The sequence below is a fragment of the Pteronotus mesoamericanus genome, unplaced genomic scaffold (assembly GCF_021234165.1).
Source record: "Pteronotus mesoamericanus isolate MK-2021 breed Mesoamerican mustached bat unplaced genomic scaffold, CSHL_Meso_final scaffold_167, whole genome shotgun sequence".
Lineage (NCBI taxonomy): Eukaryota > Metazoa > Chordata > Mammalia > Chiroptera > Mormoopidae > Pteronotus > Pteronotus mesoamericanus.
Window position 1 is genome coordinate 26463551 of NW_026555308.1, and position 25467 is coordinate 26489017.

Genomic DNA, 25467 nt, shown 5'->3' on the forward strand with positions numbered 1-25467 from the left:
CGGTCTCAAGTATCACTTAAAAACAACATGCATGCTTGATAATTTTCTTCAATCCATTCCTCAGCCCTCCTACAGTCTGCGGTGTAACCAAACAATTCTCCTTCCTATTTTGATATCTCCGAATAAATTCCTTCATTTCTACTATTTAATTCTACTTCATGCTCAATTAGGAACGCAGTTTCAAGGAAAACTGCCTAATCCACTTTAAAAAAATTATCAGTGACTACCAAATATAGCCTCTTTGTTTTGGAAGAAGCATATGGGCTGTGAACGCAGAAACAAATTGCAAAGCAAGATATTAGGACTCCAGGGTGACCAAGCGGACAGGAAGGTGTCCCCTATGACCTTCACCAGAAACAACAGTCAAATTTCCTTGTGCACATGTTGTTCACAACCACGACACAGCAGAACTACATGCCCCTTTCTTATTGGAGGAAAATATATTTGAGAGCTTGTTTGGAGGTTCTAGCAGGGGAGCACAGCTACTCGTATACCCTTGACTGAAGACCAGTCCTCTCCTCTAGTTGGGAAGGTCGTCCTCTTCGACCGAGCGCGCAGCTTCGGGAGGGACGCACATGGATCGGTGAGGGAGGAAGGGGACACCCGCCTAGCCAGCCAGATCAGCCGAATCAACCCTGGCTATCAGTGGGGTGACAGATGTCGCAGCAAGATCGCCCTCACATCCAAGGAAAATATATCTGAAAAATGCTACCCAGGTCTTAGGAAATAGTAAATCTCAATTCTTCTTTCATTAGTGACTATCTTAGGTGTGACCCAACCCATGGAAATTAGGGGTATCACTGAATTATGAGTGGATGGGTAGTCTGATCATTTCCAAAGCAAAGGTCAGTGGACTGACACAAAAGGGTATCAAAAATACTATTCTGTGCTGAACACTAATCAGCATTACTTTCAACCTTAGTGCCACTAACACTAATCAAACATTTTTTTTAAATAACTGAATATACAAGTAATCATGAGAACAATTTGGGAAGAGTTTTGGGTTAAGATACTCTAAAATTTTATGTTAAGGATGAGCTAAGGTATCACATTTTAGAGATAAGTTTTAAATCATGTCTTATTACAAAAACAAAACAGGTCTACTGTTGAAACATAAATACCAATATGCAAAATAAACCTCTTCTCCAGTCCACCAACTAGTAACATTTTTGTGTAGGTAGAAACTTTCAGCACTTTTTTCCTATATACTTTTCTTTCCAAGGAAAAGAAAAACAGAATCATAATTTTTTCAGTTTGCCTTTCCACTTAATATAATGGGAAAACCTGTCCATGTCACTAAATATTTTTATAAGCTTTATATATTGTGCATATCTCTGTATATATGTTACCTATATTGCTGCACCAAAAATGAAAATGATAATCACTTCTAAATTTTTTATCAAAAAGATTTAGACATAAGGGAAAGTCATTTTCCCTTAGACATAAGGTAAAGAAGAAGCAAAAGCAAAATGCAGAAAGAAAAGCAAATGAAAATGAGGTCTGTTTGGGTGCCATGTTCGGAGCAATAGCTTTAAAAAGTGAGAGAGGGACCCTGAAAACCAAACTAAGGTACCAGGACTTTCTTCTGAGAATGCGCTGGGGATATCCTAATGAAAAACATAAATTTATTACAAAAATCCAACAGGCAGAGAGGGCACCACAACAGAATGAAGTGACCATAAACCTCAGGAAAATACAGGCTCACCTATGTCCCCAGAATAGTTTTTTGGCACCCAGGCAATTCGGTGCCACGTCAGCTGAACTTGGGATGTTGGTACAGAGTAGGAATTCTGACACTAGGGTTTGAAGGAGATGCATAGGAACCTCCTAATATTTGATTCAGACAATCACATATTGAACTGTAATTAAAAGCAGTATCTGTCTGGAATGTGCACACACTAGCCCAACAGTATGCTGACATGCTGCCAGGTTAAGTCGGTGTGTGCCGACCTCAAGGTTAGTGTCTCCTGCCTCGTCTGTGCATGTGTTTGACTGTAGGTGTGTTGTTCATTTGTAAGGATATAGCCCTGTACTGTTCTTTCTTTAAAATTTAGATATGTAAGGTCAATTAAATGCCACCAAAGTCACGGGTCTAGCCATGTAGGGATGCTCTGGAGGCTGCAGCACACGGTGTTGTATGGTAGAAGGCGCACAGGGCACTCACAAAGAGGGTGCTCAGTCCCACTGGAAATAGGCAAACACGGGAGCGCTCACTTGTTGTAAGTACTGATGACATCTCTGTTTGGAACGTACAGCGATCAGCTTTCAGACCCAAATTTACCAATTTCTCCTTCAAAAACCTAAAACTGTTTAAAATTCTGTTCGTATGTTTTGAGAAGTTTTAACAGTTAGATATTATTTGCCTTTAATATGAAACAAGAACTTTCTAATACCCTGCATTTAAAAGAAAACACATAAATTGGATATAGTGGTTGATAAAAAAGAAATGTTACCCATATTCTCAAATTTCAAATTCTTGTGTTTATTTAAGAGTCTTGTTCTCGCCAATTAATTTCATGCTAAGGAAATGTTATAAACGTTAACTTATACATTCGTATTAATAAAACATGAACTTAGAAGACATTCAGATGGCCAACAGGTATATGAAAAGATACTTGACATCATTAATCAGGAAAATGCAAATCAAAACCATGGTGATCTAGATATCACCTCACGGCCATTAGAATGGCTGTTACCAAAAATACGAGAAAAAAGTGCTGGTGAGGAGGTGGAGAGAAGGGAGCCATGCTGTACTGCTGGTGGGAATGTCAATTGTGTAACCACTATGAAAAACAGTATGGAAGTTCCTTAAAAAATTAAAAATAGAACTACTATATGATCTAGCAACTCCACTGTTGTGGGTTTATCTGAAGAAAATGAGAATACATTTGAAAAGATGTATGTACCACCATGCACATTACTGCGTGACTTAACAATAGCCAAGATATGAAAGCAATCTAAGTTTTCACAGATGGATGAATGGATAAGGAACTTGTAGTAAATACACAAAAGGAAATATTATTCAGCCATAAAAAAGTAATGAAATCCTGTTATTTGCCACAACACGGATAGCTCTCAAGGGCATTATGCTAAGTGAAGTCAGTCAGGCATTGAAAGACAAATACTGTATGACCTCTCTTATGTGTAATCTTAAAAAAAAAATAAACCCAGCTTCAGAGGTACAGAGAAGGGATTGGTGATTGTGAGAGGCAGAGGTTGGGGAATAGGAGAAATGGGTAAATTATTTTATTTGTCGTTTCAATGAGTTGAATTTAAAAACCCACTCTTTCATTCATCTTTATATTTTGGGCATCCATATAAGATTTCATTTGACAAAAGAATCCATTTCACTACTTGAAAATTTGAAATCCAAAACACTGGACTGGATAAAAGCAACCTGGTGTTTCCTATCTGCTTGTGGCAAGCGGGGGGCGGTGGGGGGGGGGTTGGCTATGAGAGGAGAATTTTGGGGTGTTCTATGGGCAGGTCTCAATTTGTGCTCACCCTGTCTTCTCTATCCTTTCACTTTTTTCCACTCTTTATCTTCCTTTTACATTCTTTTATTGCTCATCTTTCTCTCTTCACAAACTACTTCTTTGATATGCATAGTTACCATAGAGGCTGCATATTAAACTTTGAGTTTAGTTGTAGTTGTGTGGGCTTTTAACCCTGGTGTGACCCCAAATATTCCACAGTAGCCCTCACCTGTATCAAAGGAGGAAGAAAGGAAAGGTTGAGCCAGCAGGTCTATTACCTTCCCTCCAGTATCAGGAAGGGTAAAGCAATGCATGTGTTAAATCTGTGCCCCAGAGGGCGAAGAATCAGATTGCATGTGCTAGGATTCCAATCAATTGTTTCTTTTTGCTCTTGTGTTGTTAATTCCCCCCCAAAAGTGGATATTAAGCAAATTTCTACATGTAAAAATCGAAGACCTGCTTCAGAATGCTTTCAGATGGTCGAATAATCATATGAATGCTCTCATGTTTTATTCCTGATGAAACAAACATTGTGGTGTATGAAATGAACATCAAGAAGTTTAATTATAACAGGAGGAAAAAAATTCTATGTGGTAACTAGAAATTTCAGGTTATTTTTCTGAAAACCTTGAACTAACAAACTCACTTTAGCTAACATGCAGCCAAAGTCTGAAGCAAAATGTAAATAAACAGCAGAAAACAAATTTGCCTGTAAGTTAATTAGGAATTGGAAGGGGGAATCTGCTTTCCTAATAATTTTCTTAATTAAAGCTTCATGCCAATGGAATTACCTCTGACTATGGAAGCCTAAAGTCAAACAATGATCTAAATTATGAGAAATACACGATTTAGGTCATGGTAGGGATTCTGAAAGGGAAGAACACCACATTCTACTTCCATGGCGCAGAATCTACACACACCATTAGACTCTGTCACTCAAGTGCCACCTCCGCCCCACACCCTTATCCCACCAGCTCCTGGCTCTCCACATCCAGTAACAGCCTTCACCCAGGACCTTCAAGACCAGCAGGAACAATGGGAACTAACAGAGGAGAACAGGGTGAGCTGTAAAACTCTCTGTGCTCTCTGATGTCCAACCCTGCCACATTGTAGGAATACTAACTATGGCATAAGTTGTGGCAAACACAGACTGTCCCCTCCTGGAGACCAGCTGTGCTAGATCCCCACCACAGCCTCATCGTCCCCTCTTTCAGGTTTAAAGGCCACCTACTCCGGATGCTGAGCTCCCATGACTAAAACATCATGTGAGAAACCAAGGTTGGTTAAGCCCATGAATTTGCCCTGTAGAAAATCCCAAAGCGAGCTAGAAAAGAGAAAGGGAACAGAGGTCCCCTTAGCAAATGTTCAATAGCTTAGGTTTCAAGGACAGAAACAAAAGCAGCATCATAAGTATGGCTTGGGTATGAAAACGGTCATTTTATTCCTTGCTCACATCTTTTCTTTTTTCTTTTTAAAGGGCAATTTAAACCAGGAAAAGTTAGCAAAGGTAATATGACCTATATGATTAATTTCTCACATCGCTCCTTAAGAAAATCATTAAATGTCCTATTCTGAGTTGTCAGTAGTCTTTTTTAGAGATCAGATGGAAGCTGAATCTCTGGACGCACAGTAAGTATACTGCTGCAGGCACATCAAGTTGCAAGGGGCGGCTAACACGTCTTTCCCCTTAAGAACTGGAAGGTGGGAGACACCGATGAGAAGAATATGCCACGTGTTTGAAGTGAAAGCTGTGGACAGCCTGTCTGCCTGATGAACAGGGGAGGGCTGACGTGATGACCCTGGGACCCTTTCTAATTACTCCCCTGTTTCAGCCTTAGTTCCTAAATCCATTTAAATCCCATTACCAGTGCTGTGGACTTCATTCCTTTCATTTGCAAATATTTAGCTTCAATGCTGACAGCCACTAACTATCCTCAATCGTTTTCTCTTCTGCCAAGTGCATTTGCCTTTGTACCCACACCTAGGGTAGGGCAAAGAGGTGGAAGTGAGAGTGGACAGAGGAGAGACTCCTCTGTAAACCAATTATGTCTCTAAACACGGTACCTGCTGTCATCCTAAAGGATACAATATAATCAATTCATTTAAATTAATTTGGAAAATGTTTCCATAATTAAAGTATCCCTTGAAAATAACTGTCCAACAAAACAAAACTTGCAGTTAATCCATCTTTTCTCAGAAGTTTCTCTTATTCTGGTCTTATGAATAAAAAGCATAAGTCACAAACCTTGTTTTTGCCCATTTATTCTGAGTTGGTATGGAGGAACATAGATATTTAGAGTTAAGGGTACCTTTACTGAACATCTTTCCTACATTTTTTCAGACAGGGAAGCTGAAACTTGGGAAATGGAATAATTGTCCCAATATCTATAGCTGGCGTGAGAGGCAGATGCAGGATTGAATCCTGGTGCCTGACTCTCACAGGAACAGAAGTGATTATGGGTTTTGATGGGTGGGGGGCAAGGCAGATGTAAAAAAGATGGCAGAGGTGGGCTGTGCCAGAAACCAGGGCAGATGTAGTACATGGCCAGCAGTCAGAAGTTAGAAGATTCCAATGAGGAAGGCAGAAAAAGCAGAGAGTTGACGTCCAAGATAAACTTCACCCACTACATACTTTTGTTAGAGGCCAACTATATGCAAAGTCTTTACAAAATCTGATTGCCACAACAATGTTGAAGTATAGACAGGAATACTTTTGTTTCCATATTCCAAATGTTACATTGCAGCCTACCCCATCCTGTTTAATATTTACTGATGTAGCAGACACATTGCTGCTGTGGATACAAAGACAGCAGATGAGGAGCACATTCTCTCAGAGTTGGTCACCTATAGGCCCCTTAAACCCAATACATAGTGAGCAGAATGCAGGGGTAATAATAGAGGTTTGAGCAAAATACTGTGAAAGCACTTTTAATAATTTCCTTTATATGAAATAGCCATGCAGTTAAATCTAGAGAGAGAGAAAGTGTATTAGTGGTTATTGAGGGTTAGGAGAGTTTAGGAGTGAATATGGGATAGTAGCTAATGAGTACAGGGGTTTTTTCTGTTTGTATATTTGTTTTTGTTTTTTTGAAGTGGCGAAATGTTCTAAAATTGTGTGATGGTTGCAAAACTCTGTAAATATATGAAAAATCATTGAACTGTATGCTTTAAATGGTTGAATTATATGGCATATAAATTATATCCCAATAAACCTGTCATTAAAAATACCGTGGGTGCTGCGGGAAGGAAGCAATTAATCCCAACCTGAGTGAGATCCAGGTGGGTCTCATGAAAGAGAGAACATCCGAACTAAGAAAGTGGACACCTTTGTAAGAAAGTCACAAGGAGACTGGCAACAACAGCTGCTTCATACTCCATTCTCCTTCCATTCCATCCCCAAACTTGCATAACCCACGGCGTGGGGTCAGTGCCTCCCGCCTGCCCCCACTGGTGGTTCACACACGCAGCCTGTGTAAGTGGAGGATTAGCCATGGAGAGTGAGGCAGCCCCGGGAGCCTACCAAGTTTCACCTGGTAAATGTAATGAAAAAATACCCCTATCTAAAATTCCTTTTCCTCCATTCCTGATAGGGCCTTAATGACTCTTAAGGACAAGTACTAAGAGCAATCACTAGCAGTGTCTTTGGCAGATGTTGCTAATTACATTCCAAATGTGTGTTCTTCCCTGCACCGTTATTAACAGGATGCCACTTTCACCAGGGAGAATAATGTGGCCAGCAATGAAGGACATTTCCCAGCCCTCTCTCTGGTTTGAAGTGTCCCTGTGGAAAACAGTGCAGGGCGTTAGACTTAATTTGGCAGCATCACTTCCCTTTTCTTTCTCCTTTCTGATGCCTGGTGTGCGGACACAATGACTGAAACTGCAAAAATGGGGCAACTGTGAGGGAAGGGCCCAGAGAATTATGGAAACCTTTGCTCTGAATTCCTTGCACAGATGAATAAATGTCACAAAGCACCCGCTTTCAGACTTGTCATTAATAAAGATAATAAACCCCAAGTGTGTGTATGTTTCTACTTTTCAGATACCTATTTATTGTAGGCAAACATGATTCCTAACTGACATACTGACTCTTTGGGATATATTTCAGATGAGTCAGTTTCTAACTAAAAAAAAAAAAAAAAAAAAAAAAAAAAAAGAATCCATAATAGCAGAAAATTATCTCAAAAAATGCCCAAAAAAGAGCATTTGGCAAAATCCAACACCCATTCCTGATTAAAAAAATAATTCTCTGCAAACTAGGTCCAAAAAGGAGCTTTCTTACCCTGGGAAAGGGCAAATATGAAAAACCTACTACTGATACTATACTCAGTAGTTAAAGAAGGAATGCTTTCTGCTTAAGACTAAGAACAAGACAAGGATGTCTAATCTTATGATTTATATTGTGCTGGAGGCTGTAGCAAGTGTAATGAGGCAAGAAAAAAATTAAAGAAACATCCAGATTGAAAATGAAGAAGTAAAACAGCCTTTATTTACAGGTTATGTAAATATTTATATGTAGAAAATCTGATGGGCTCTACAAAAAAAACCACTACTAAAATAGGAGAGTTTAACAAGGTTGCAGATAAAAACCAACATGTAAAATTTATAGTTCTCTATACTAGCAATGAACAATCAGAAATTGAAATTTTAAAAGCCATTTACAATAGCATCACAAATATGAAATACATAGGAATATGACCAAAAGGTGAAAGTGCTATACCCTAAGAACTAACATTGCTGAAATTAAAGAAATGACCAAAACTACCAACATTTGACCTACTTAATGTGTACAGAATACTCCATTCAACAACAGAACAATACAAGTATTCTCTCGAGAGAGAGAGAGAGACCTTGTTCATGAGTCAAATGCCTCAATATTGTTAAGATATCAATTCTCCCCCAAATAGATCTGCAGATTCAATATAATAATAGATCTATAGGTTGAATATAATTCAATCAAAACCCCAGCAGCACTTTTTGCAGAAATTGGCAAACTGATTTTAAAATTCATATGTAAATGCAAAGTTCCTGCAATAGCCAAAACAACTTTGAAAAAGAAATACAAACCTGGGAGACTAATGCTACTTGGTATAATGACTTATAAAGCTATAATAATTGAGAAAGTGGGATGTTGGTGTATGTGTAGAAAAATAAATCAATGAAACGAAGTAGAGTTCAGACATAAATCTACACCTATATGGACAATTATCTTTCGACAGAGGCACAAAGGCAATTCAGTGACAAAATAAAAACCAGTCTTTTCAAAAATGCTGGAAAAATTGGATATCCATACGCAAATAAACATGGATATATAATTTCATATCGTATACAAAAATTAACTCAAAATGAAACATAGACCTAAATGTAAAACCTAAAAAGCATACAACCTCTAGAAGAAAGCATAGGAGAAAACCTCTGTGGCCTTAAGTTGGGCAAAGTTTTCTTAGACACAGCACCAAAACACAACCTACAAAAGACCAAATTAGCAAATATGTCTATCAAAACTAAAAACTTTTGCTCTTCAAAAAAATCACCATTATTAAGAAAATGAAAAGATAAGTCAAAGACTGAAAGAAATGGTTTCAAAAATATTATCCGATAAAAAACTTGTATCCAGAACGTATAAAGAATACTAAATAAAAAACAAAGAGCTCAATTACAAACAAACAAATGGGCAAAAGATTTGGACACATCACAAAAGATGTGCTAATGGCAAACAACCTCATGGCATGAAAAGATGCCCACTGTCATTAGTCACCAGAACACTGCAAATTAAAACTACAATAAGGTAATACTACAGGCATATTCAAGTGGCTGAAATTAAAAAAAAAAAAAATGTATCACGTGTTGGCAAGGATCTGAAATAAGTGCAGGTCTCATACATTGCTAGTGAGATTGTAAAATAACAACCACTCTGGAAAAGTGTGGCAGTTTCTAAAAAACATTCACAGCCCTGGCTAGTGTGGCTCAGTTAGTTGGAGCGTTGTCCCACAAAGCGCTAGGGCTGCCAGTTCAATTACCAATCGGCACACGCCTGGGTTATGGGTTCGGTCCCAGGTGGGCACACAGCAAGAGACAACTGATTGATGTTTCTGTCTCACACTAACGGTTCTCTCCCTCTCTTTCTCCCTGCCTTTCCCTCTCTCTAAAAATAAAATCTTTTAAAAAATACTGATGGACATTTAAATGCTTTCCGGTTTGGCTCTTCCAAATAAAGCATCTCTAAATGCTAGTGTACAAGTAACAAATGATAAAACCATTCCACTCCTAGGTATTACACAAGGGAAATAAAAGTATACATCCCTATAAAGACTTGTACAGGAATTGTCAGAGCAGCTTTATTTGTGGTTGCCAAAAACTGGAAACAATCCAAATGTCCATAAACACATGAAAGAGTAAATAAATTGTAAGATATCCATACAATAGAATACTACTCAGCAATAAGAAAAGAAATGAACTAATGATCCAGACAAAGTGGATGAATCTCAACATGACTACTCTGAGTAAAAGAGATCAGACATTAAAAGAAAAAAACATACTGTACTATTTCATTTATATAAAGCTCTAGAAAATACAAACTAATCTAGAGTGACAGAAAGAAAATCAGTGGTTACCTGCAGAAAGTGTGGGAGGGGGGCAGGTAGGAGTGGGTGGGAAGAATTACAAAGGGGTGTGAAAAAATGTTTGCATGTTATAGATAGTTTAACTATAATAATGAAGGTGATAGTTTCATGGTTGTATATGAAAATATATGCCATACCTGTCAAATTGTATACTTAATTTGTATAGTTCTTTTATGTCCATGTTAGCTCAGCAAAGCTTTTCCAATAAAATCTAGAGTGTGAGGAGAGCTTTCAGGGAGGAACAAAGAGAACTCTCTATGTGCAAAAGAGGGCAAATTTTTTTTACAAAAATCTGAGCTAATACTAAAATACTGCACACACTTTGTAATTTTAGTAAGAGTCTGTGGTCATTGACGGATGAGCTCCCCAAGTGCTTATGAAGATATTGGCTTCAGACCTTCCCAAGAAATATTTATTTGAGGAAATGCTAATATCAAAACTCACAATACAATACACTACTAAGCTTTTCCTTTGCAAAGTGAATGACTTACACAGGGGAAAAAAAAGTCTGTGTTGAAATAAGACTATTGTAATGGATTCCACACAAGGGATTGAAATACCATCTGTGGAGCACATAATCCTATTCATTTATTTGAGAATGGAAAGAGTTTTTAGCTTAATTCCACACATATATAGGCATTATCTATTTTGGCCACAACTCTTGCATTGTGTCTCTTTAGGATAAACCAGATTTAAGTAATAAGTAATACAATTCTCATGGCCCATAGTTTCAAAAAATCAACAAGCATTGAAATAAACTCCAACTGTCCTAAGCACAACTTCCTAACAAGCTAGCCTGTCACTGGTCTGATGATACAACTGCAAACTGATTCAGTTGGGAAGAGGTTTCCAAATCGTCAGTATCCAGTTTAGAGAAGAAACCAGATGGAAGGTACCTTCATTTGGGATAAATTACTTCCCTCCTGGTGCTGTTATGTTTACGTCTGTGAGGAAAGCATGGTGATTCTGCAGGAAGCGTCGCGCCAGGCTCTTCTGTTTTTAGAATGGCATTCCTCTCGGTCCGGCCACTCTCTGTGGAGCCATGGAATTCTTTCACAAATATACTTTCCCACAGCCTGTTTTCCACCACATGGCATTTTCCCCGGTCTGTCCTATTTCATCTTGCTGACACTAGTTTCCAATACTTTGCTTCTGGTTCTCCACTACAACTGAATCACATGTTAGTAGGAGAGGCCAGCCCTAGGGGAAGTGAGGAGGGCAGTGGGGGGCATCAACTCCACCACTTTTCCCATTCACTGTGCCGCCCCTCCTCCCTCCTTGGTGGTGGTCCCTGGACATTTCCTTTTGGCTTCTGGTGCCCTTACATTCTTTCTTCTCTCCTTTCCTGTCTACACAAGTTTCAGAATAAATGGAACTCTCTTACACAAGGGTCAGTGACTAATAAACAGCTATGCTTCTCCCCCTTGTCAGGGACATCTGCATTTCAGTGTCAAAGCCTTAAGCCAAATGTGTGAATTAAGTGGTAGAATTTCCTCAAAAAGGGCAGGATTAAGGGTCTGAGAGAAAGCTGGCAGCAGGACCTTAATTATTAGAACACTCCACCAAAAGCAGGGAACACAAATTCAAATGCCTCCAGACACCAGGTAGGATCGGAAAGAAGAGTGAGCAGGTCAGGTCAGGCCTGGGAAAACTCAGAGAACACTTGTTCATTTAAACAGTATAGCTCCAGGGGGTTGAAAGGTATAAACTTCCAGTTATAAAATAATGTCATGAGGACGTAATGTACAGCATGGTGACTATAGTTAATCATACTCTATCGCATATTTGAAAGATTCCAAGAATAAATCTTAAAAGCTCTCATCATACAAAAAGTTCTAACTCTGTACGGTAACATGTTAACAAGACTTACTGTGGTCGTCACTTTGCAATACACACATATATTGAATCTTTATGTTAAACACCTGAAACTAATATAATGTGTAATTTATACCTCAATTAAAAAAATAAACAAAAGGACAGCTTCCCTTTATTATCTCCTATCTATTGCCATATAAGAATGTCAAGCCATGAACCCAAAGAGGCCCATGCCAAGGCACATCATAATTAAAATGCCAAAGATTAAAGGCAAAGAGAATTTTATAAGCCACAAGATAAAAGCAGTTGGTTACCTACAAGAAAGCTCCCATAAGACTCAGCTGATTTATTTGCAGAAATTTGCAGGCCAGAAGGGATTGGCAAGAAATATTCAAAGTGATGAATACCTAAGACCTACAACCAAGATCACTCTACTCAGCAAAGCTGTCATTTAGAACCAAAGGACCGATAAAGAGCTTCCCAAACAAAAAAGGCTAAAGGGGTCCATCACTAGGGTCTATCACTACAGACAAGCATTACAGGAAATGTAAAAGGGACTTTTTTAAGAAGAAGAAAACAAAAAATAAAAATATGAATAATAAAATGGCAATAAGTACATATCTATCAATAAGTATACTTTAAATACAAATGGATTAAATGCTCCAATCAAAAGACATAGTATGGCTGAATGGATGCAAAAACAAGACCCACGCATATGCTGCCTACGAGAGACTCACTTCAGATTGAAAGACTTACACAGACTGACATTCAGGGGTGGAAAAAGATATTTCATGAAAATAAAAACAAAGAAAAAAAGCTGGGGTAACAATATTTATATCAGACAAAGTAGACTTTAAAACAAAGGCTATAAAAAAAGGCAAAAAAAGGACCCAGCAATTCCACTTCTGGATATTTATGCGAAGAAACCCAAAACACTAAAGATAAAAAAACATGCATCCATATTGCAGCATTATTTACAATAGCCAGGATGTGGGAGCAACCTCACTGTCCACTGATAGATGAATGAAGTGGTGCAGATATACAATGGAATATGACTCAGCCATAGGATAGAATGAAATTCTGCATCTGCAATGACATGGATGTACCTAGAGGGTCCTGTGCTGAGTGAAATAAGTCAGAGAAAAACAAATGTCATATGATTTCACTTATGTGTGGCATCTAAAAACACAGAATAAACAAACAAGCAGAACCGAAACAGACTCATAGATACAGAGATTGGGCGGGGGGGCGGGGTTGGAGACAGGTGAAAAAGTGAAGGGATTAAGAAGTACAGACTGGTTGTTATAGAATAGTCATGGGAATATAAAGTACAGCACATGGAATATAGTCAGATGGGTACTATATCTATCAGGGTGATCACTTCATAAGTTATTTAAATGTCTAATCACTGGGTTACACACTTGAAGATAATATAATATTGCACATCAACTGTAATTGAAAAATAAAAACAAGTAAAAGAAAAGAGAATGTCAAGGTAGTGTTACCAATCACTTGCTTTTCCATGGAAAATGAAATTCCTAAGTTTTATATTAAATTTTTTAAAAATACAAAACACTATGTGGACCAAACAAAATATGGCTATACATCTCATCAGCCAGCCTGCTAGTCTGCCATCGCTGGCAGAAGACTCTTGGCCTGCTTTATTAAAAACATCAGCAAAGGTCCTCAAATGCTCAGAATAAGGCTTTTAAGATCTTTGACAGGCTGTACTTTAAACTTAACTGCTCTTTTTTCCTAAAGCTTTTACCCCATATCAACTGCAAATCTATTATTTATACAACTGTTTTGAACTTAATGTTGGTATGTTTCATATGCATACTAATGGACAATTTTACTTTGGGAAAACAACTGTTTGCCGTGAAATACCTCTGTTTAACAATAGCTCAGCCCTTGGAGGCGAGGCCCAGTCAGTGCTAAACCCAACTGATAAAGCCAGTAAATGGGTACATCTCCTATCCCATGGTGATGGGAAGGAAGTATCTGCTGTATCTTGTCATGACTTAACTAAAAATTTCCTTCCTGAGTTGTGAAAACAGACATGATTGTCATAAGAAATTAAAGAGGCATGACATCAGCAACAAGCCTGACAAAGGCATCCATCACGGTAAGCCCTTCATCAACAAGAATTCAGCATCTGTCCACAGACAAAAGTGCCTTTGTGGGAGCTGTGGGATCCAGCACCAAACGCCAGGGGACCCGGAAGGAGTCTTGCCCACCCACCCATCAGGTAATAGTCATACAGGCCTCGGTCCCAGCTGTGGACCCCGCAGGGGTCGTGAACTGTCTCCAGTCCCTGTTGGCCATGGTCCAGAACACTGTCTTAAGACAATCACCCATGAATGAAAGAAACTTTGTGGAAGTCTAGGTTTCCAGCAGAGAAGCTCCAGCAAATTGCTGGTGGGCGGGGGCAGGGGGCGGAATACAAGTCTGGATACACTGGAGAGGGTAAGAAGAACAGTTAGACTTTACCCACATCACCCTCCCCCAAGGCAGCACAGCTAAATGCCTTCTCGACCTGTGATTTCCCAGGCAGGGGAAAGTGAGCGCATGTAAGTGAGAGCTTCCCCATCTGTGTTGGACTTTGGGAAAGAGGCCCATTTCTACCTCACCGCCTCCAGAGGATGGAGGTGTGAGCTGCAGGACTAGGGGCAGGGAAGAGGCTGGGAAGGCTGCAGAGACGGATCTCTCAGGGCCTTAAAGGAGCGGAGATCCCATTGCCTGTGTTTCAGAGTCCCTCAAGAAGCCCATCTATGAGCTACTGGGAATGCCTAGCCTGCGGACACCCCCAGCTGGCCCACGGGAACGCTCCAAGTTCTGTGCACATAACCTACAGAAACAACCACTCCGTCCAGCTCTCTGTCCACCCTCCCAAAAGTGGTGAGAGCGAGCTTTGTCAGATTCTAGTCAGATGTCAAAAAGAAAGATGGCTCATATCTGTGGGCCAGGAAGAGACCACAAACTTGCGCTTTAGTTCTACCCTTGGGAAAGCAAAAGGGAGGATGTCAGCACCTGGCCTGGTGTGTTGCAAGATGCTGAGGAGGGATACAGGTTTAAGAATTCTGCCACAAGAGGGAGCAAAAAGCGTGGAGCAGGCTCATCCAAAGCCTCAGGATCCCCAGCAGAGCTGACAGAAGATACTTGCCCCAGTTTCAGGAAAGGCTGAAGGTGGTGACTGCTGCTGGAAATGTGAACACAGCAATGCAAGACTTTCGGAAATATTAAATATCAAGGAAACATGACACCACTGAAGAAACACAACATTCTTCTAGGAACCAACCTCAAGGACATGGAGATCTATAATTCACCTGGTTAAGAATTCAAAATAGCTCTTTTAAGAAAGCTCAATGAGTTGTAATAAAACACAGAATGACATTCAACAAGATCAGGAAAACAATACAGAAACAAAATGAGGGCTTTAACAAGAAATAGAAATCATTAAAAAAAAAAGAACAAAATGTAAATTCTGAACCTGAGGAATATAATGCGTGAAATTTTTTTTAAAAAATGCAATAGAAAGCATCAACAAAAGAATGCATCAAGGAAGAAAAGAAACTGTCAGGTAGAAGACAGATATTTTGATATTATCCAGTTAGAGAAAAAAATGAAAAAGTGAAGAAAGCTACATAAGCTGTGGGATACCATCAAAAGAAGCAATTCGTGAATTATTGGAATCCCTAAAAGAAAAGAAAGGGGTAAAGGGGCAGAAAGCCTATTTAAGGAAATAATGGGGGATAACTTCCCAAATCTAGGGGAAGATTTGGATATTTATGTTCATAAAGCGTATATGTCTCCAAACAAACTCAGGTAAAAAGAAGAAATAGAAGTCATCAAAATCAGAAAAGAAGATAGAAAATTGTCTCTTTTTGCAGATAATATGATCTTATATATAGGAAATCCTGACGACTCCAACAAAAGCTGCTAGAACTAATCAATGAATTCAGTAAAGTTGCAAGATACAAAATCAACACACAAAAATCAGTTGCATTTCTATATGTTAACAATGAAATATCTAAAAAAAAAAAAAGAAAGAAAAATAGCTCCATTCCCAATAGCATTAAAAACATAAAATACTTAAGAATAAATTCTACCAAGGAGGTGAAAGAAATGAAAGAAAATAAAAGATATCACGTTCATGGATCAGAAGTATTAATACTGTTAAAAAGTCCATACTACCCAAAGCTATCTACGGCTTCAATGCAATTCCAGTCAAAATAATGATGGCGTTTTTTACAGAAGTAAACAATCCTAATATTTGTATGAAACCACAAAAGACCCCAAAGAATCAAAGCAGCCTTGAGACAGAAGAAAGCTGGAGGCATCACACTTCCTGATTTCATACTATATTAATTAGCCATCCTCATCAAAGCTCAAAGGCATTGGCATAAAAATAGAAATACAGACCAATGGAACAGAAGGGAGAGCCCAGAAATAAACCCTCACATACATGGTCAACTAATACTTGATGAGGGAGTTAAGAATAATCAACAGGGAAAGGATAGTCTCTTCAATAAATGGTATTGGGAAAACTGAATGCTCACATGTGAAAGAATGAAATTGGACCCCTATCATAAGCTACTCACAAAATTAACTCAAAATGGATTAAAGACATAAACATAAAACCTAAAATCATAAAACTATTTGAAGAAAATATGGGGTAAAGCTGATGGACACAGATCTTGGCAGTGGCTTTTTTTAAAATGACACCAAAACCACAAGCAGCAAAAGCAAAAACAAAACAACAACAACAAAAGCAGAACTACATCGAACTAAGAAACTTATGCACAGCAAAAGAAACAACCAGCAAAATGAAATGTCAGCTTGCTGAATGTGAGAAAATATTTTCAAATCATCTATCCAAAATATATAAAGAACTCATACACTTCAGTAGCAAAAAAAATAAAAATAAAAAAAATTTTAAAAATCCAATTTAAAAAATGGGTAGAAGACCTGAATAAGTATTTAAGGTTCTTGATATCACAAATCATCAGGGAAATGCTAATCAAAACCACCATGTGTTATCACATCATACCTAACAGAATAGCTATCAAGAGCTAACAAATGTCAGTGAGGATATAGAGAAAAGGAAACTCTTGTACACTGGTGGCACAAGGGAATGTAGCTGATACAACCTAAATGTCCTTTGCCTGATGAGTGGATACAGAAAACGTGGTATACAGGCATATTGCAGAGACTCTGCGGATTCGGTTCCAGACCACTGCCATAAAGCGAGTCATGTGAACTTTTTGGTGTCCCAGTGCATGAAAAAGTAATGTTTACACTATACTGTACTGTATTAAGGGTATGATAGTCTTGTGTCTTAAAAAAAACAATGTGCACAACTTAATTAAAAATATACTTTATTGCTAAAAAGAAAAATGCTAACCATCATCTGAACCTTCAGCAAGTCACAATCTTTTTGCTGGCAAAGGGCCTTGCCTTGATGTTGATGAAAACACAATACTGTATATACAATGGAATATTAGTCATCCATAAAAAAAGAAAACCCTACCATTTGTGACAACATGGATGGCCCTGAGGACATTACCCTAGCATAGTAAGTTAGAGAAAAATGAATACTATATGCTATCACTTATATGTGGAATCTCAAAAAACTGAACTCATAGAAGCAAAGAGTAGAAAGGTGCTTGCTGAGGCCGGGTGAGGAGGGGTAGGTGGGGGAGGGGCACAAATGAGGAATGTTTGTCAAGGGGTGCAAAGTTCCAGTTATAAGATGAATAAGTTCTGGGAAATCTAATGTATAGCACGGTAACTTAGTAATGCCGTATTGTAGACTTTAATTTGCTAAGAGAGTTGATCTTAAATGTTCTCACCACAGAAAGGAAATGGTAATTATAATATGTCAGATGATGGATGTGTTACTAACCCTATTGTGGTAATCATTTTGCAATATATATGTGTATGAAATCATCACATTGTACCATTTGTACATGTAAAACTTATACAATGATATATATCAATTATATCTCAATAAAACTAAAAAAATTTAAAGATCCAAAGAGTCTCTGAGAAGGTTAAATGTTCACAATTACAAGTCTGACGTTATATAAAAGCAAAGTAAATCCCTTAAAGCATTGTTTTCCAAATAAGTACACTCTGAGGATGATCAGTTCCATCATGTTTTTGAAAAAAAAAAGGGGGGAGGGGGAAGGGCCAGGGAATTCCATGGTCAAATGAATTTGAGACATGCCTTAACCTCAAGCATGTGCTGAGCCTTTAGCAGACTACATAAATCTTTGAAAAGGGGGATCCAGCAGAAAGCATTTCCCAATCCTACTGTATAATGCCACGGGAAGTTCTGCGGGACGAGTGTTCAGCAGCTCACAATAGGGGCATGCAACTACCGGGGCCCAAGTTTCTGGAAATCTATTCTCCTCTCTGTCAACAGATTTCACTTGAAGTGGCACATTTCTTTTTCTGTCCCTCAATTACATGCTAAATACAATAAAATAACTGAGCTGTTTTTAGGCTTAAACATCAGGTTGACTGTCATGTCTTCAGATTCTCCATAACAGCCTTTGTCCCTCCAACGAGCCCAGCTGGCCATGGAGGATAGCCTTCAGATCAGGCTGCCTTCTGAGACCTAACTAAGAAGGCTCCTTTTCTGTAGGGTGGTTATCTTGGAGCTCCAGCTGATTTCTTTCAAGAAAAAAAAAAATTTAGAACTTGCACTATTACTGCAGCTTAAGCAAAGCACAGACTCAGTGCCACTTTGCTTGTATCAATGCATGGGTCTCTCTCCCTTAGCATCCCTGTGTGTTGTCTGAGGGGTGTACTAGGTTTACCACTGGATTATCTGTAAAAGGATGAACAGTTGCTACCCCAAACCAAAAAACTCAAGTTCTGACACCACCTGGTGATGTGAATGTTTTGCAGTTTGTCACTTAGATCAAAATGTGTTTTTTCACCTACTTTTAAATTGCTTTGCTCTAAAAAGGTGTGAACCATTGTGCAATAAAAATTGCTTCTCAGTTCTGAGCTTTTATATTAGCTAATATTTATCCCTATAAGGAGACTGCATAAATTATTAGACCTGTAAAAATTCTACCTGTCCTACAAAGACTGCAATTGCAGGAACTCATTTTCTAGTGATAAGGAGAGGAATTTTCACTTTTTTCCTCAGCCTTCTCCCCTTGGGACTCTAAAGTGAGGCTTTCTTAAGCAAAAAAGAGTAGTAGACATGATTTCTATCTGTTTAGACTCAGCCATGATTTCTACCTATTTAGACTGAGGTTATCTTGAATTTCTAGTGTTTTTAATTATTATTAAATTCATGGTTTCTATTTATAAAATCCTAACTAATGAGCACACATTGGCAATTAATAAGGCAACAAAGGTTTTCTGCATTGTTTACCAGGTGTCCTGTCTTCACTACTAGCAGAGACCAATGACCAAAATTGGAAAACAGAAGTTTAGGTTCCAATAGATGAGTGAGGAAGTTGGAATTTCTGCTCGGGCAGTTTGTAGACAAAGGACCTTTCCCAGTATTTACTGGTAGGTTCCTCTGAACCAAGTTGGGCTCCATAGCAACAGAATACAGGGTCCCTATGGAAACATGAAAAAATCCACCGCCACTGGCAGAAAGGGCATCATGAGTACGTACACTTGAGAACACACCACCTGATCGCTGTCAGTTCAGGGTCTCTTTGGCTAGCCTAACAGGATTATCTCACTTTCAGCTGTCCTCAGGAGGGTATGCTTAAAAGAGTCCAACTAAGGTTGTTTGAAAATATTTAACAAGATCACAATTTTATTTTTAAACAAGCCTGTGAGAGTCCATCGAACCCAGAGCAGAGAGTTCAGATTGCCTTAGCCTCTCCTTAAACCCTCCCTGTGCTCTGTTAAGTCCCCAGAGAGGCCCCCCCCCCACCCATACACAGCCCTCACCGAAGGCTGACTGTTCACGGCCCCAAACACGCATCCTGCCCTACGTTCCAGCTCTCCTCAGCCTGAAAAATTTGAGCCCCAAATTTTCAGCAGCCAAAGACCAAAAAGGCATAATGCCTGCATAAAGCATAAGTGTATCCTACCATGATCTCATGTCAGAGAAGCAAGTACCCGCAGCCCAGCTCTTCCCAAGAGCCTAGCCCATTTTAGTCAACTGGCTCAACTCAGAAATATCCTTCCTATCAGACCCTCCTATGGATGACACTGAGGCAAAATATAGCTGTTGGATATCTTTCTTCATTCCTAAACAAAATTTCTGGCAATATAATCCTGAGTTAACTTGGCAAATATTCCAGTTCACAAAGAAGCAGCTCATTTTCCTAGGCACAACAGCAAGAACAAGTACCTAGGGCTTCCCCGTCAAATGGAGGAGCTAGGCGGGATAGGAGCCTACGGCCAGGCTCCTCATTCAGGAACCTCAGTTGCTCTCTCCATGGCTCAAGAGGTTCAGCATGACATAGGATGTCAGACAGAGTCTAATGCAGGGGTGACAAATGTGGGGCTCTCAGGCCAACCCATGACCACGACAGAAATCACTAATGAGTCCCTCGATTCTCTCTCTCAGCGCAGACATGGCCTCAGAACCCTTCTAAACACAATGCTCCAGGTAGCCACTTCCAAGAGATGGTGCCTTCTCTCCCCAAGGGAAGCTTTTTCTTAATTTCAGACTAACAACATTCCAAAGCAAAAAGAATGAGTGGGGGAAATGTATGGGTTATATGGCACATAGCTTAATGTGGCTCCCTAAAGTGCTACCTGTGTGGTATATCTGTTGCCTGGAAGAAAAATAGTCCTGGGTAAGTGAGCTGCAGATGTCGCTGAGCCCTTAACCCAAAATTTGGGTTTGAAATCCATTGCTTACCAAAGCATGACATTCAAACAAAAATTTCTCTGCAGGAATTATTTTTATGTAAACACCAACCACAGTTCCAGCTTCTTATTTGCCTACAGCCAATTCAGTTTTTCATAAAGTTGGCCAAGTTAAAAATCAGCTGTGAATATTCATTCACTGCATGGTAATCAATTGTCACACTCATCTCTGCGAAGAACAGGAAATCATATACAGTCAGTGTGTGGGAGTTAAGGCTTCTTATTTACGGTTCCAAAGTTCTCTTAACGAGTGCCAAAGACATGCAGGGCACATCCATGGGAACTGATCTTCCACCACTAGAGCTGGCCTCCGGGCAATCAAGCGAGTGCCCCAGTCCCAGACGGCTCCTGGGTCTTCCTTGCAAGCCACACTGCTTGCAGCGCCCCCGGGACAGCTGTAATGTGAAGTCAGCATTTGACCTCCGTCTCACAAAAGCAGGGTAACAGAGCTGTCTACCACAAAGGACACTCTCTTCAGAATGTTCCCTTCCTTTGCAGTAGCATCCAGCAGGAGACGACTGGCCATCCTGGCGAAAGATGGAAGCTGGACTGGAGATGGGACCCCTGGCCATGCTTTTTGTCCATTCACGATTCTGCTGCAAACAGCCCTGCTTCAAATGATTTACTTTCCCTCCCATCAGCCAAGGTGGAGCCAAGGACACTGGAGTGAGAATGTATGGTCAGCCCTCTCTTGCGCTCAACCAATCTTTCCCACAGAGAGAAATTGCCAACTTCCCGCTCTGCTGCTGCTCTTCCTGCGAGCTTTTCCTGGTCCCATGAAACCAAATCCATGAAACCACTTGCTAATAGGTTTGGTTCCAAAGATGTGTTTGGAAATCAGTTGTGTGTACCTCCAAACACATTTTCCTAGAATTCTAATGTTGTAAATAATGGTCAGGTGCCTAGGGCAGCCTCAGATGTGTATTTACTCCATAATTTACAGCAGCGATTTTCAACTGGTGTGCCACTAGAATTTTTAAAGCATGCAATATCTGACTATTTAGTCAGGGGCACTGACCCCTTTTCCCTTAGACTGTCAAATAAAAAGAGGACAATACCCAACACAACAATAGCCATCCAGTGTGAATGAATCAAAATTATAAGTATGTTTTTGATCAGATCAGCAAAAAATATTATTTCTGGAGTGCGGCAGAATTTTAGTAACTAGATCATGTTCACCATGAGATGAAGAGTCATGAAAATCGCTGATTTACAGTACTGTGGACATCACAAGGGTAGGCCTCTCTCCTTCCCATGGATCAGAGCATTCACACTCCAGTCTGGGCTGCCTGAGGCTCTCCTCACTGCCACAGGACCAGAGATTAGTCCTCTCTCCTCAGCGCTCACGGCAGGGATCGTGGGAGAAGACAGCAGGCAGCCCTGACTCCAAACCACCCCTGGAGTTGCCAACAGTGGAGATCTTGGGAGAGGGAACTTGTGGACTCTGGGGTGATGAGAGAGGATCCCCATGACCTCGGTAGGGGGAAGGAGCTCCAAAGGGCCCGGGCCTTCTGCTGGTTTTTCCCTGGCCTTTGTTACTCAAGTCTCAGTCTCAAACTCTCTCCTTTACCAGCCCTGAAATCAGCCTGCTTCTCTCTCTCCAGTGCCACCTGTTGTTTCTAATCAGCATTTCTGTGGCTCTCTGAGAAACCAATCAGTCTCACTTCATCCCCGGCCTGTTCCTGTCAGTGAAACCAAAACACAAATGGCACTAAGAAACATCTAAGTGATACAGGATACAGCATCTAAAATAGACAAAGGGCTCCGTAATGTTCCATCAAGGTAATGATCAAGGACCATGTTTCCTGGTACTTAAAAAACTTCAGAAAACTACAAAGAAATATTATGTAGCCCTAAAAAAGAAATAAGGCCAAATCAAAAGTATGATTTCTAGAGTAGTCAAAATCTTAGAAACAGAAAATAGAAGTACAAGGTGGATGCCAAGGGCTGAGGGGAAGGCAAAGAGGGAACCCTATGTATCCACAATTTCAGGCTTGAGAGATGAAAAAGTTCTAGCACAACAAGGTGATTATACTTAATACCACTGAATTGTACATGTAAAAATGACTAAGATGGTAAATGTAATGTTATGTATTTTTACTAAAATCTAAAATTAAATAAATAACTTCACAAACAGAAGAGACCACCAAAATTTTATGTAAGAATGAGCTGAAAAACATGAGGAGACAAAATTTTTGCTTAGAAATGAATGACCTTTTAGTCTTGTGAATATTTTAATTTAATATAGAAATGTGTAAGAGAATCAAAATATATAGTATTTATAATTTTAGATTTAAAAAGATATTTGTAATATTTAAAAGAATGTAGCCTATTAGAATAAGAGGTCAGGCTTCTAATTTCATTTTTTAAATGTGTAGTGGAGCAATTCATTAGAACTGTTTTTTTTTTTAACTTGGAATCTTACAAATACAATATTACAACATTCAAAAGAACTTAAAATTTTACCTTATTGATAAATTGAACTTATTACATTTACAAAAAGTATTTAAGCACATGGGACAGTTTGTCACCGGGGAGGCTGGATTACTTAAAATGAACATTCAAGTTATTAAATATACAAATTCCATTTTAAAAACTTGATGGTGTCTATATTTCTAAAACATTAATCAAAGGCTCCTTAATGTGTTTTTTAAAATTTGTGAGACTAATAAATGAAACATCTGTAAGCTAAATTTAGCTTAAGAAGCAACGAGGTTTTGGATTTGTAACTTCAGTAAGTCAGAATGTAGTTATTAACACTACTAAAAAGCTATCAGACAGGGAAAGTAAGAAGAATTCATTTACAATTGCATCAAAAAGAATAAAATACCTACAAATAAACTGAACCAAGGAGGTGAAAGACCTGTACACTGAAAACTATAAGACATTGATGAAAGAAATGAAAGAAGACACAAAAAATGGAGAAATCTTTCATGCCATGAATTGAAAGCATTAATATTGTTAAAATGTCCATACTACCCAGAGCTATCTGCACATTCAATACAATCCCCATTAAAATTCTAATGGAGTTTTTCACATAAATAGAACACACGATCCTAAAATTTGTATGGAACCACAAAAGACCTCCATTAGTTAAAGCAATCTTGAGAAAGGAGAACAAAAATGGAAGCATTGCACTTCCTGATCTCAAACTATGCTACAATGCTATAGCAATCTAAGCAGAATGATATTGGCATAAAAGCAGACACACAGATCTATGGGCCAGAATAAAGAGCCCAGAAATTAACCCATGCCTATATGGTCTCTACAATATATGGTGTTGGGAAAAGTGCTCAGCCACATTCAAAAGAATAAGACTTGATCCGTACCTTACACCATACACAAAAATCAACTCAATATGGATTAACAGCTTGAATGTAAGACCTGAAATCATAAATCTTCTGGAAGAAAACATGTGGTGAGTTCTGTGACATCAGTCTTGGTGATAATTTTTTGGATTTGACACAAAAAGGAAAGGCAACAAAAGCAAAAAATAAACAAGTGGAACACCATCAAACTAAAAAGCTTTTCTGTACAGCAAAGGAAATTGTCAACAAAATGAAAAGGCAACCTCTTAAAAAGAGAAAATAATTGCAAATCGTATATCTGATAAAGGGTTAATATCCAAAATATATAAAGAACTCATACAACTTGATAGCAAAAAAAAATCCAATTAAAAAATTGACAGAAGATTTGAATAGACATTTTTCCAACGCACACATACAAATGACCAATAGGCCCATGAAAAGGTGCTCATCATCGCTAATCATCAGAATGCAAATCAAAACCATGATAAGTTATCACCTCACATTAGTTAGAATCTTTGTTCACTGTTGGTCAGAATACAAAGTGGTGTGGCCACTATGGAAAATAGTATGGAGGTTCCTCAAAAAATTAAAAACATAATTACCATATGATACAGAAATTTCACCTCTGGGTATTTATCTGAAGAAATCAAAAACACTAATTTGAAAAAATAAATGCAACCCCTTGTGTTCACTACAGGATTATTTACAACAGCCAAGACAGAGAAACAACATTAGTGTCCACCAATATAAATGGATAAAGAATACATGAAATAAACACACACACACACACGCACACACAATGGAATACTATTCAGCCAAGATAAAAGAATGAAATACTGCCATTTGTGACAACAGGGATGGACCTTAAAGACATTATGTTAAGTGAAATAAGCCAGACAGAGAAAGATAAATACCATATGATCTCACATATATGTGGAACCTAAAACAAACATACAAACAAATAGTCAAACTCATAAATACTGAGAAAAGATTATAGATTGCCAGGGATCGGGGCAGGTGAGATGGGTAAAAGAGGTCAAAAGGTACAATATTCCAGTTATAAAATAAGTTAGTTCTGGGGATATAACATACAACATCTTTGTCATAATTAACAATACTGTACTGTATATTTGAAAGTTGCTAAGAGAGTAAGTAATCTTAATAGTTCTCATCACAAGAAAAAAAACTTATAACTGTGTGGCAATGTATGTTGACTAAAGTTACTGTGGTGGTCATTTTACAATATGTACAAATTTTGAATCATTATATTCTATACTTAAAACTAATATAATAATATATGTCAATTATGTCTCCATTTTCAAAAACACATACACACACACAAATATGTACACTCACACTACGTACACATATACACATATAAATGTACAT

At 38.7% G+C, this 25467-nt stretch overlaps 1 protein-coding gene across 1 annotated transcript in view; it reads right to left on the minus strand.

The window, feature by feature from the left end:
* The window catches only part of MEGF10 (multiple EGF like domains 10), a 166181-nt gene that overhangs the window by 81451 nt on the left and 59263 nt on the right, over positions 1–25467 (minus strand). The window lies entirely within an intron of this gene.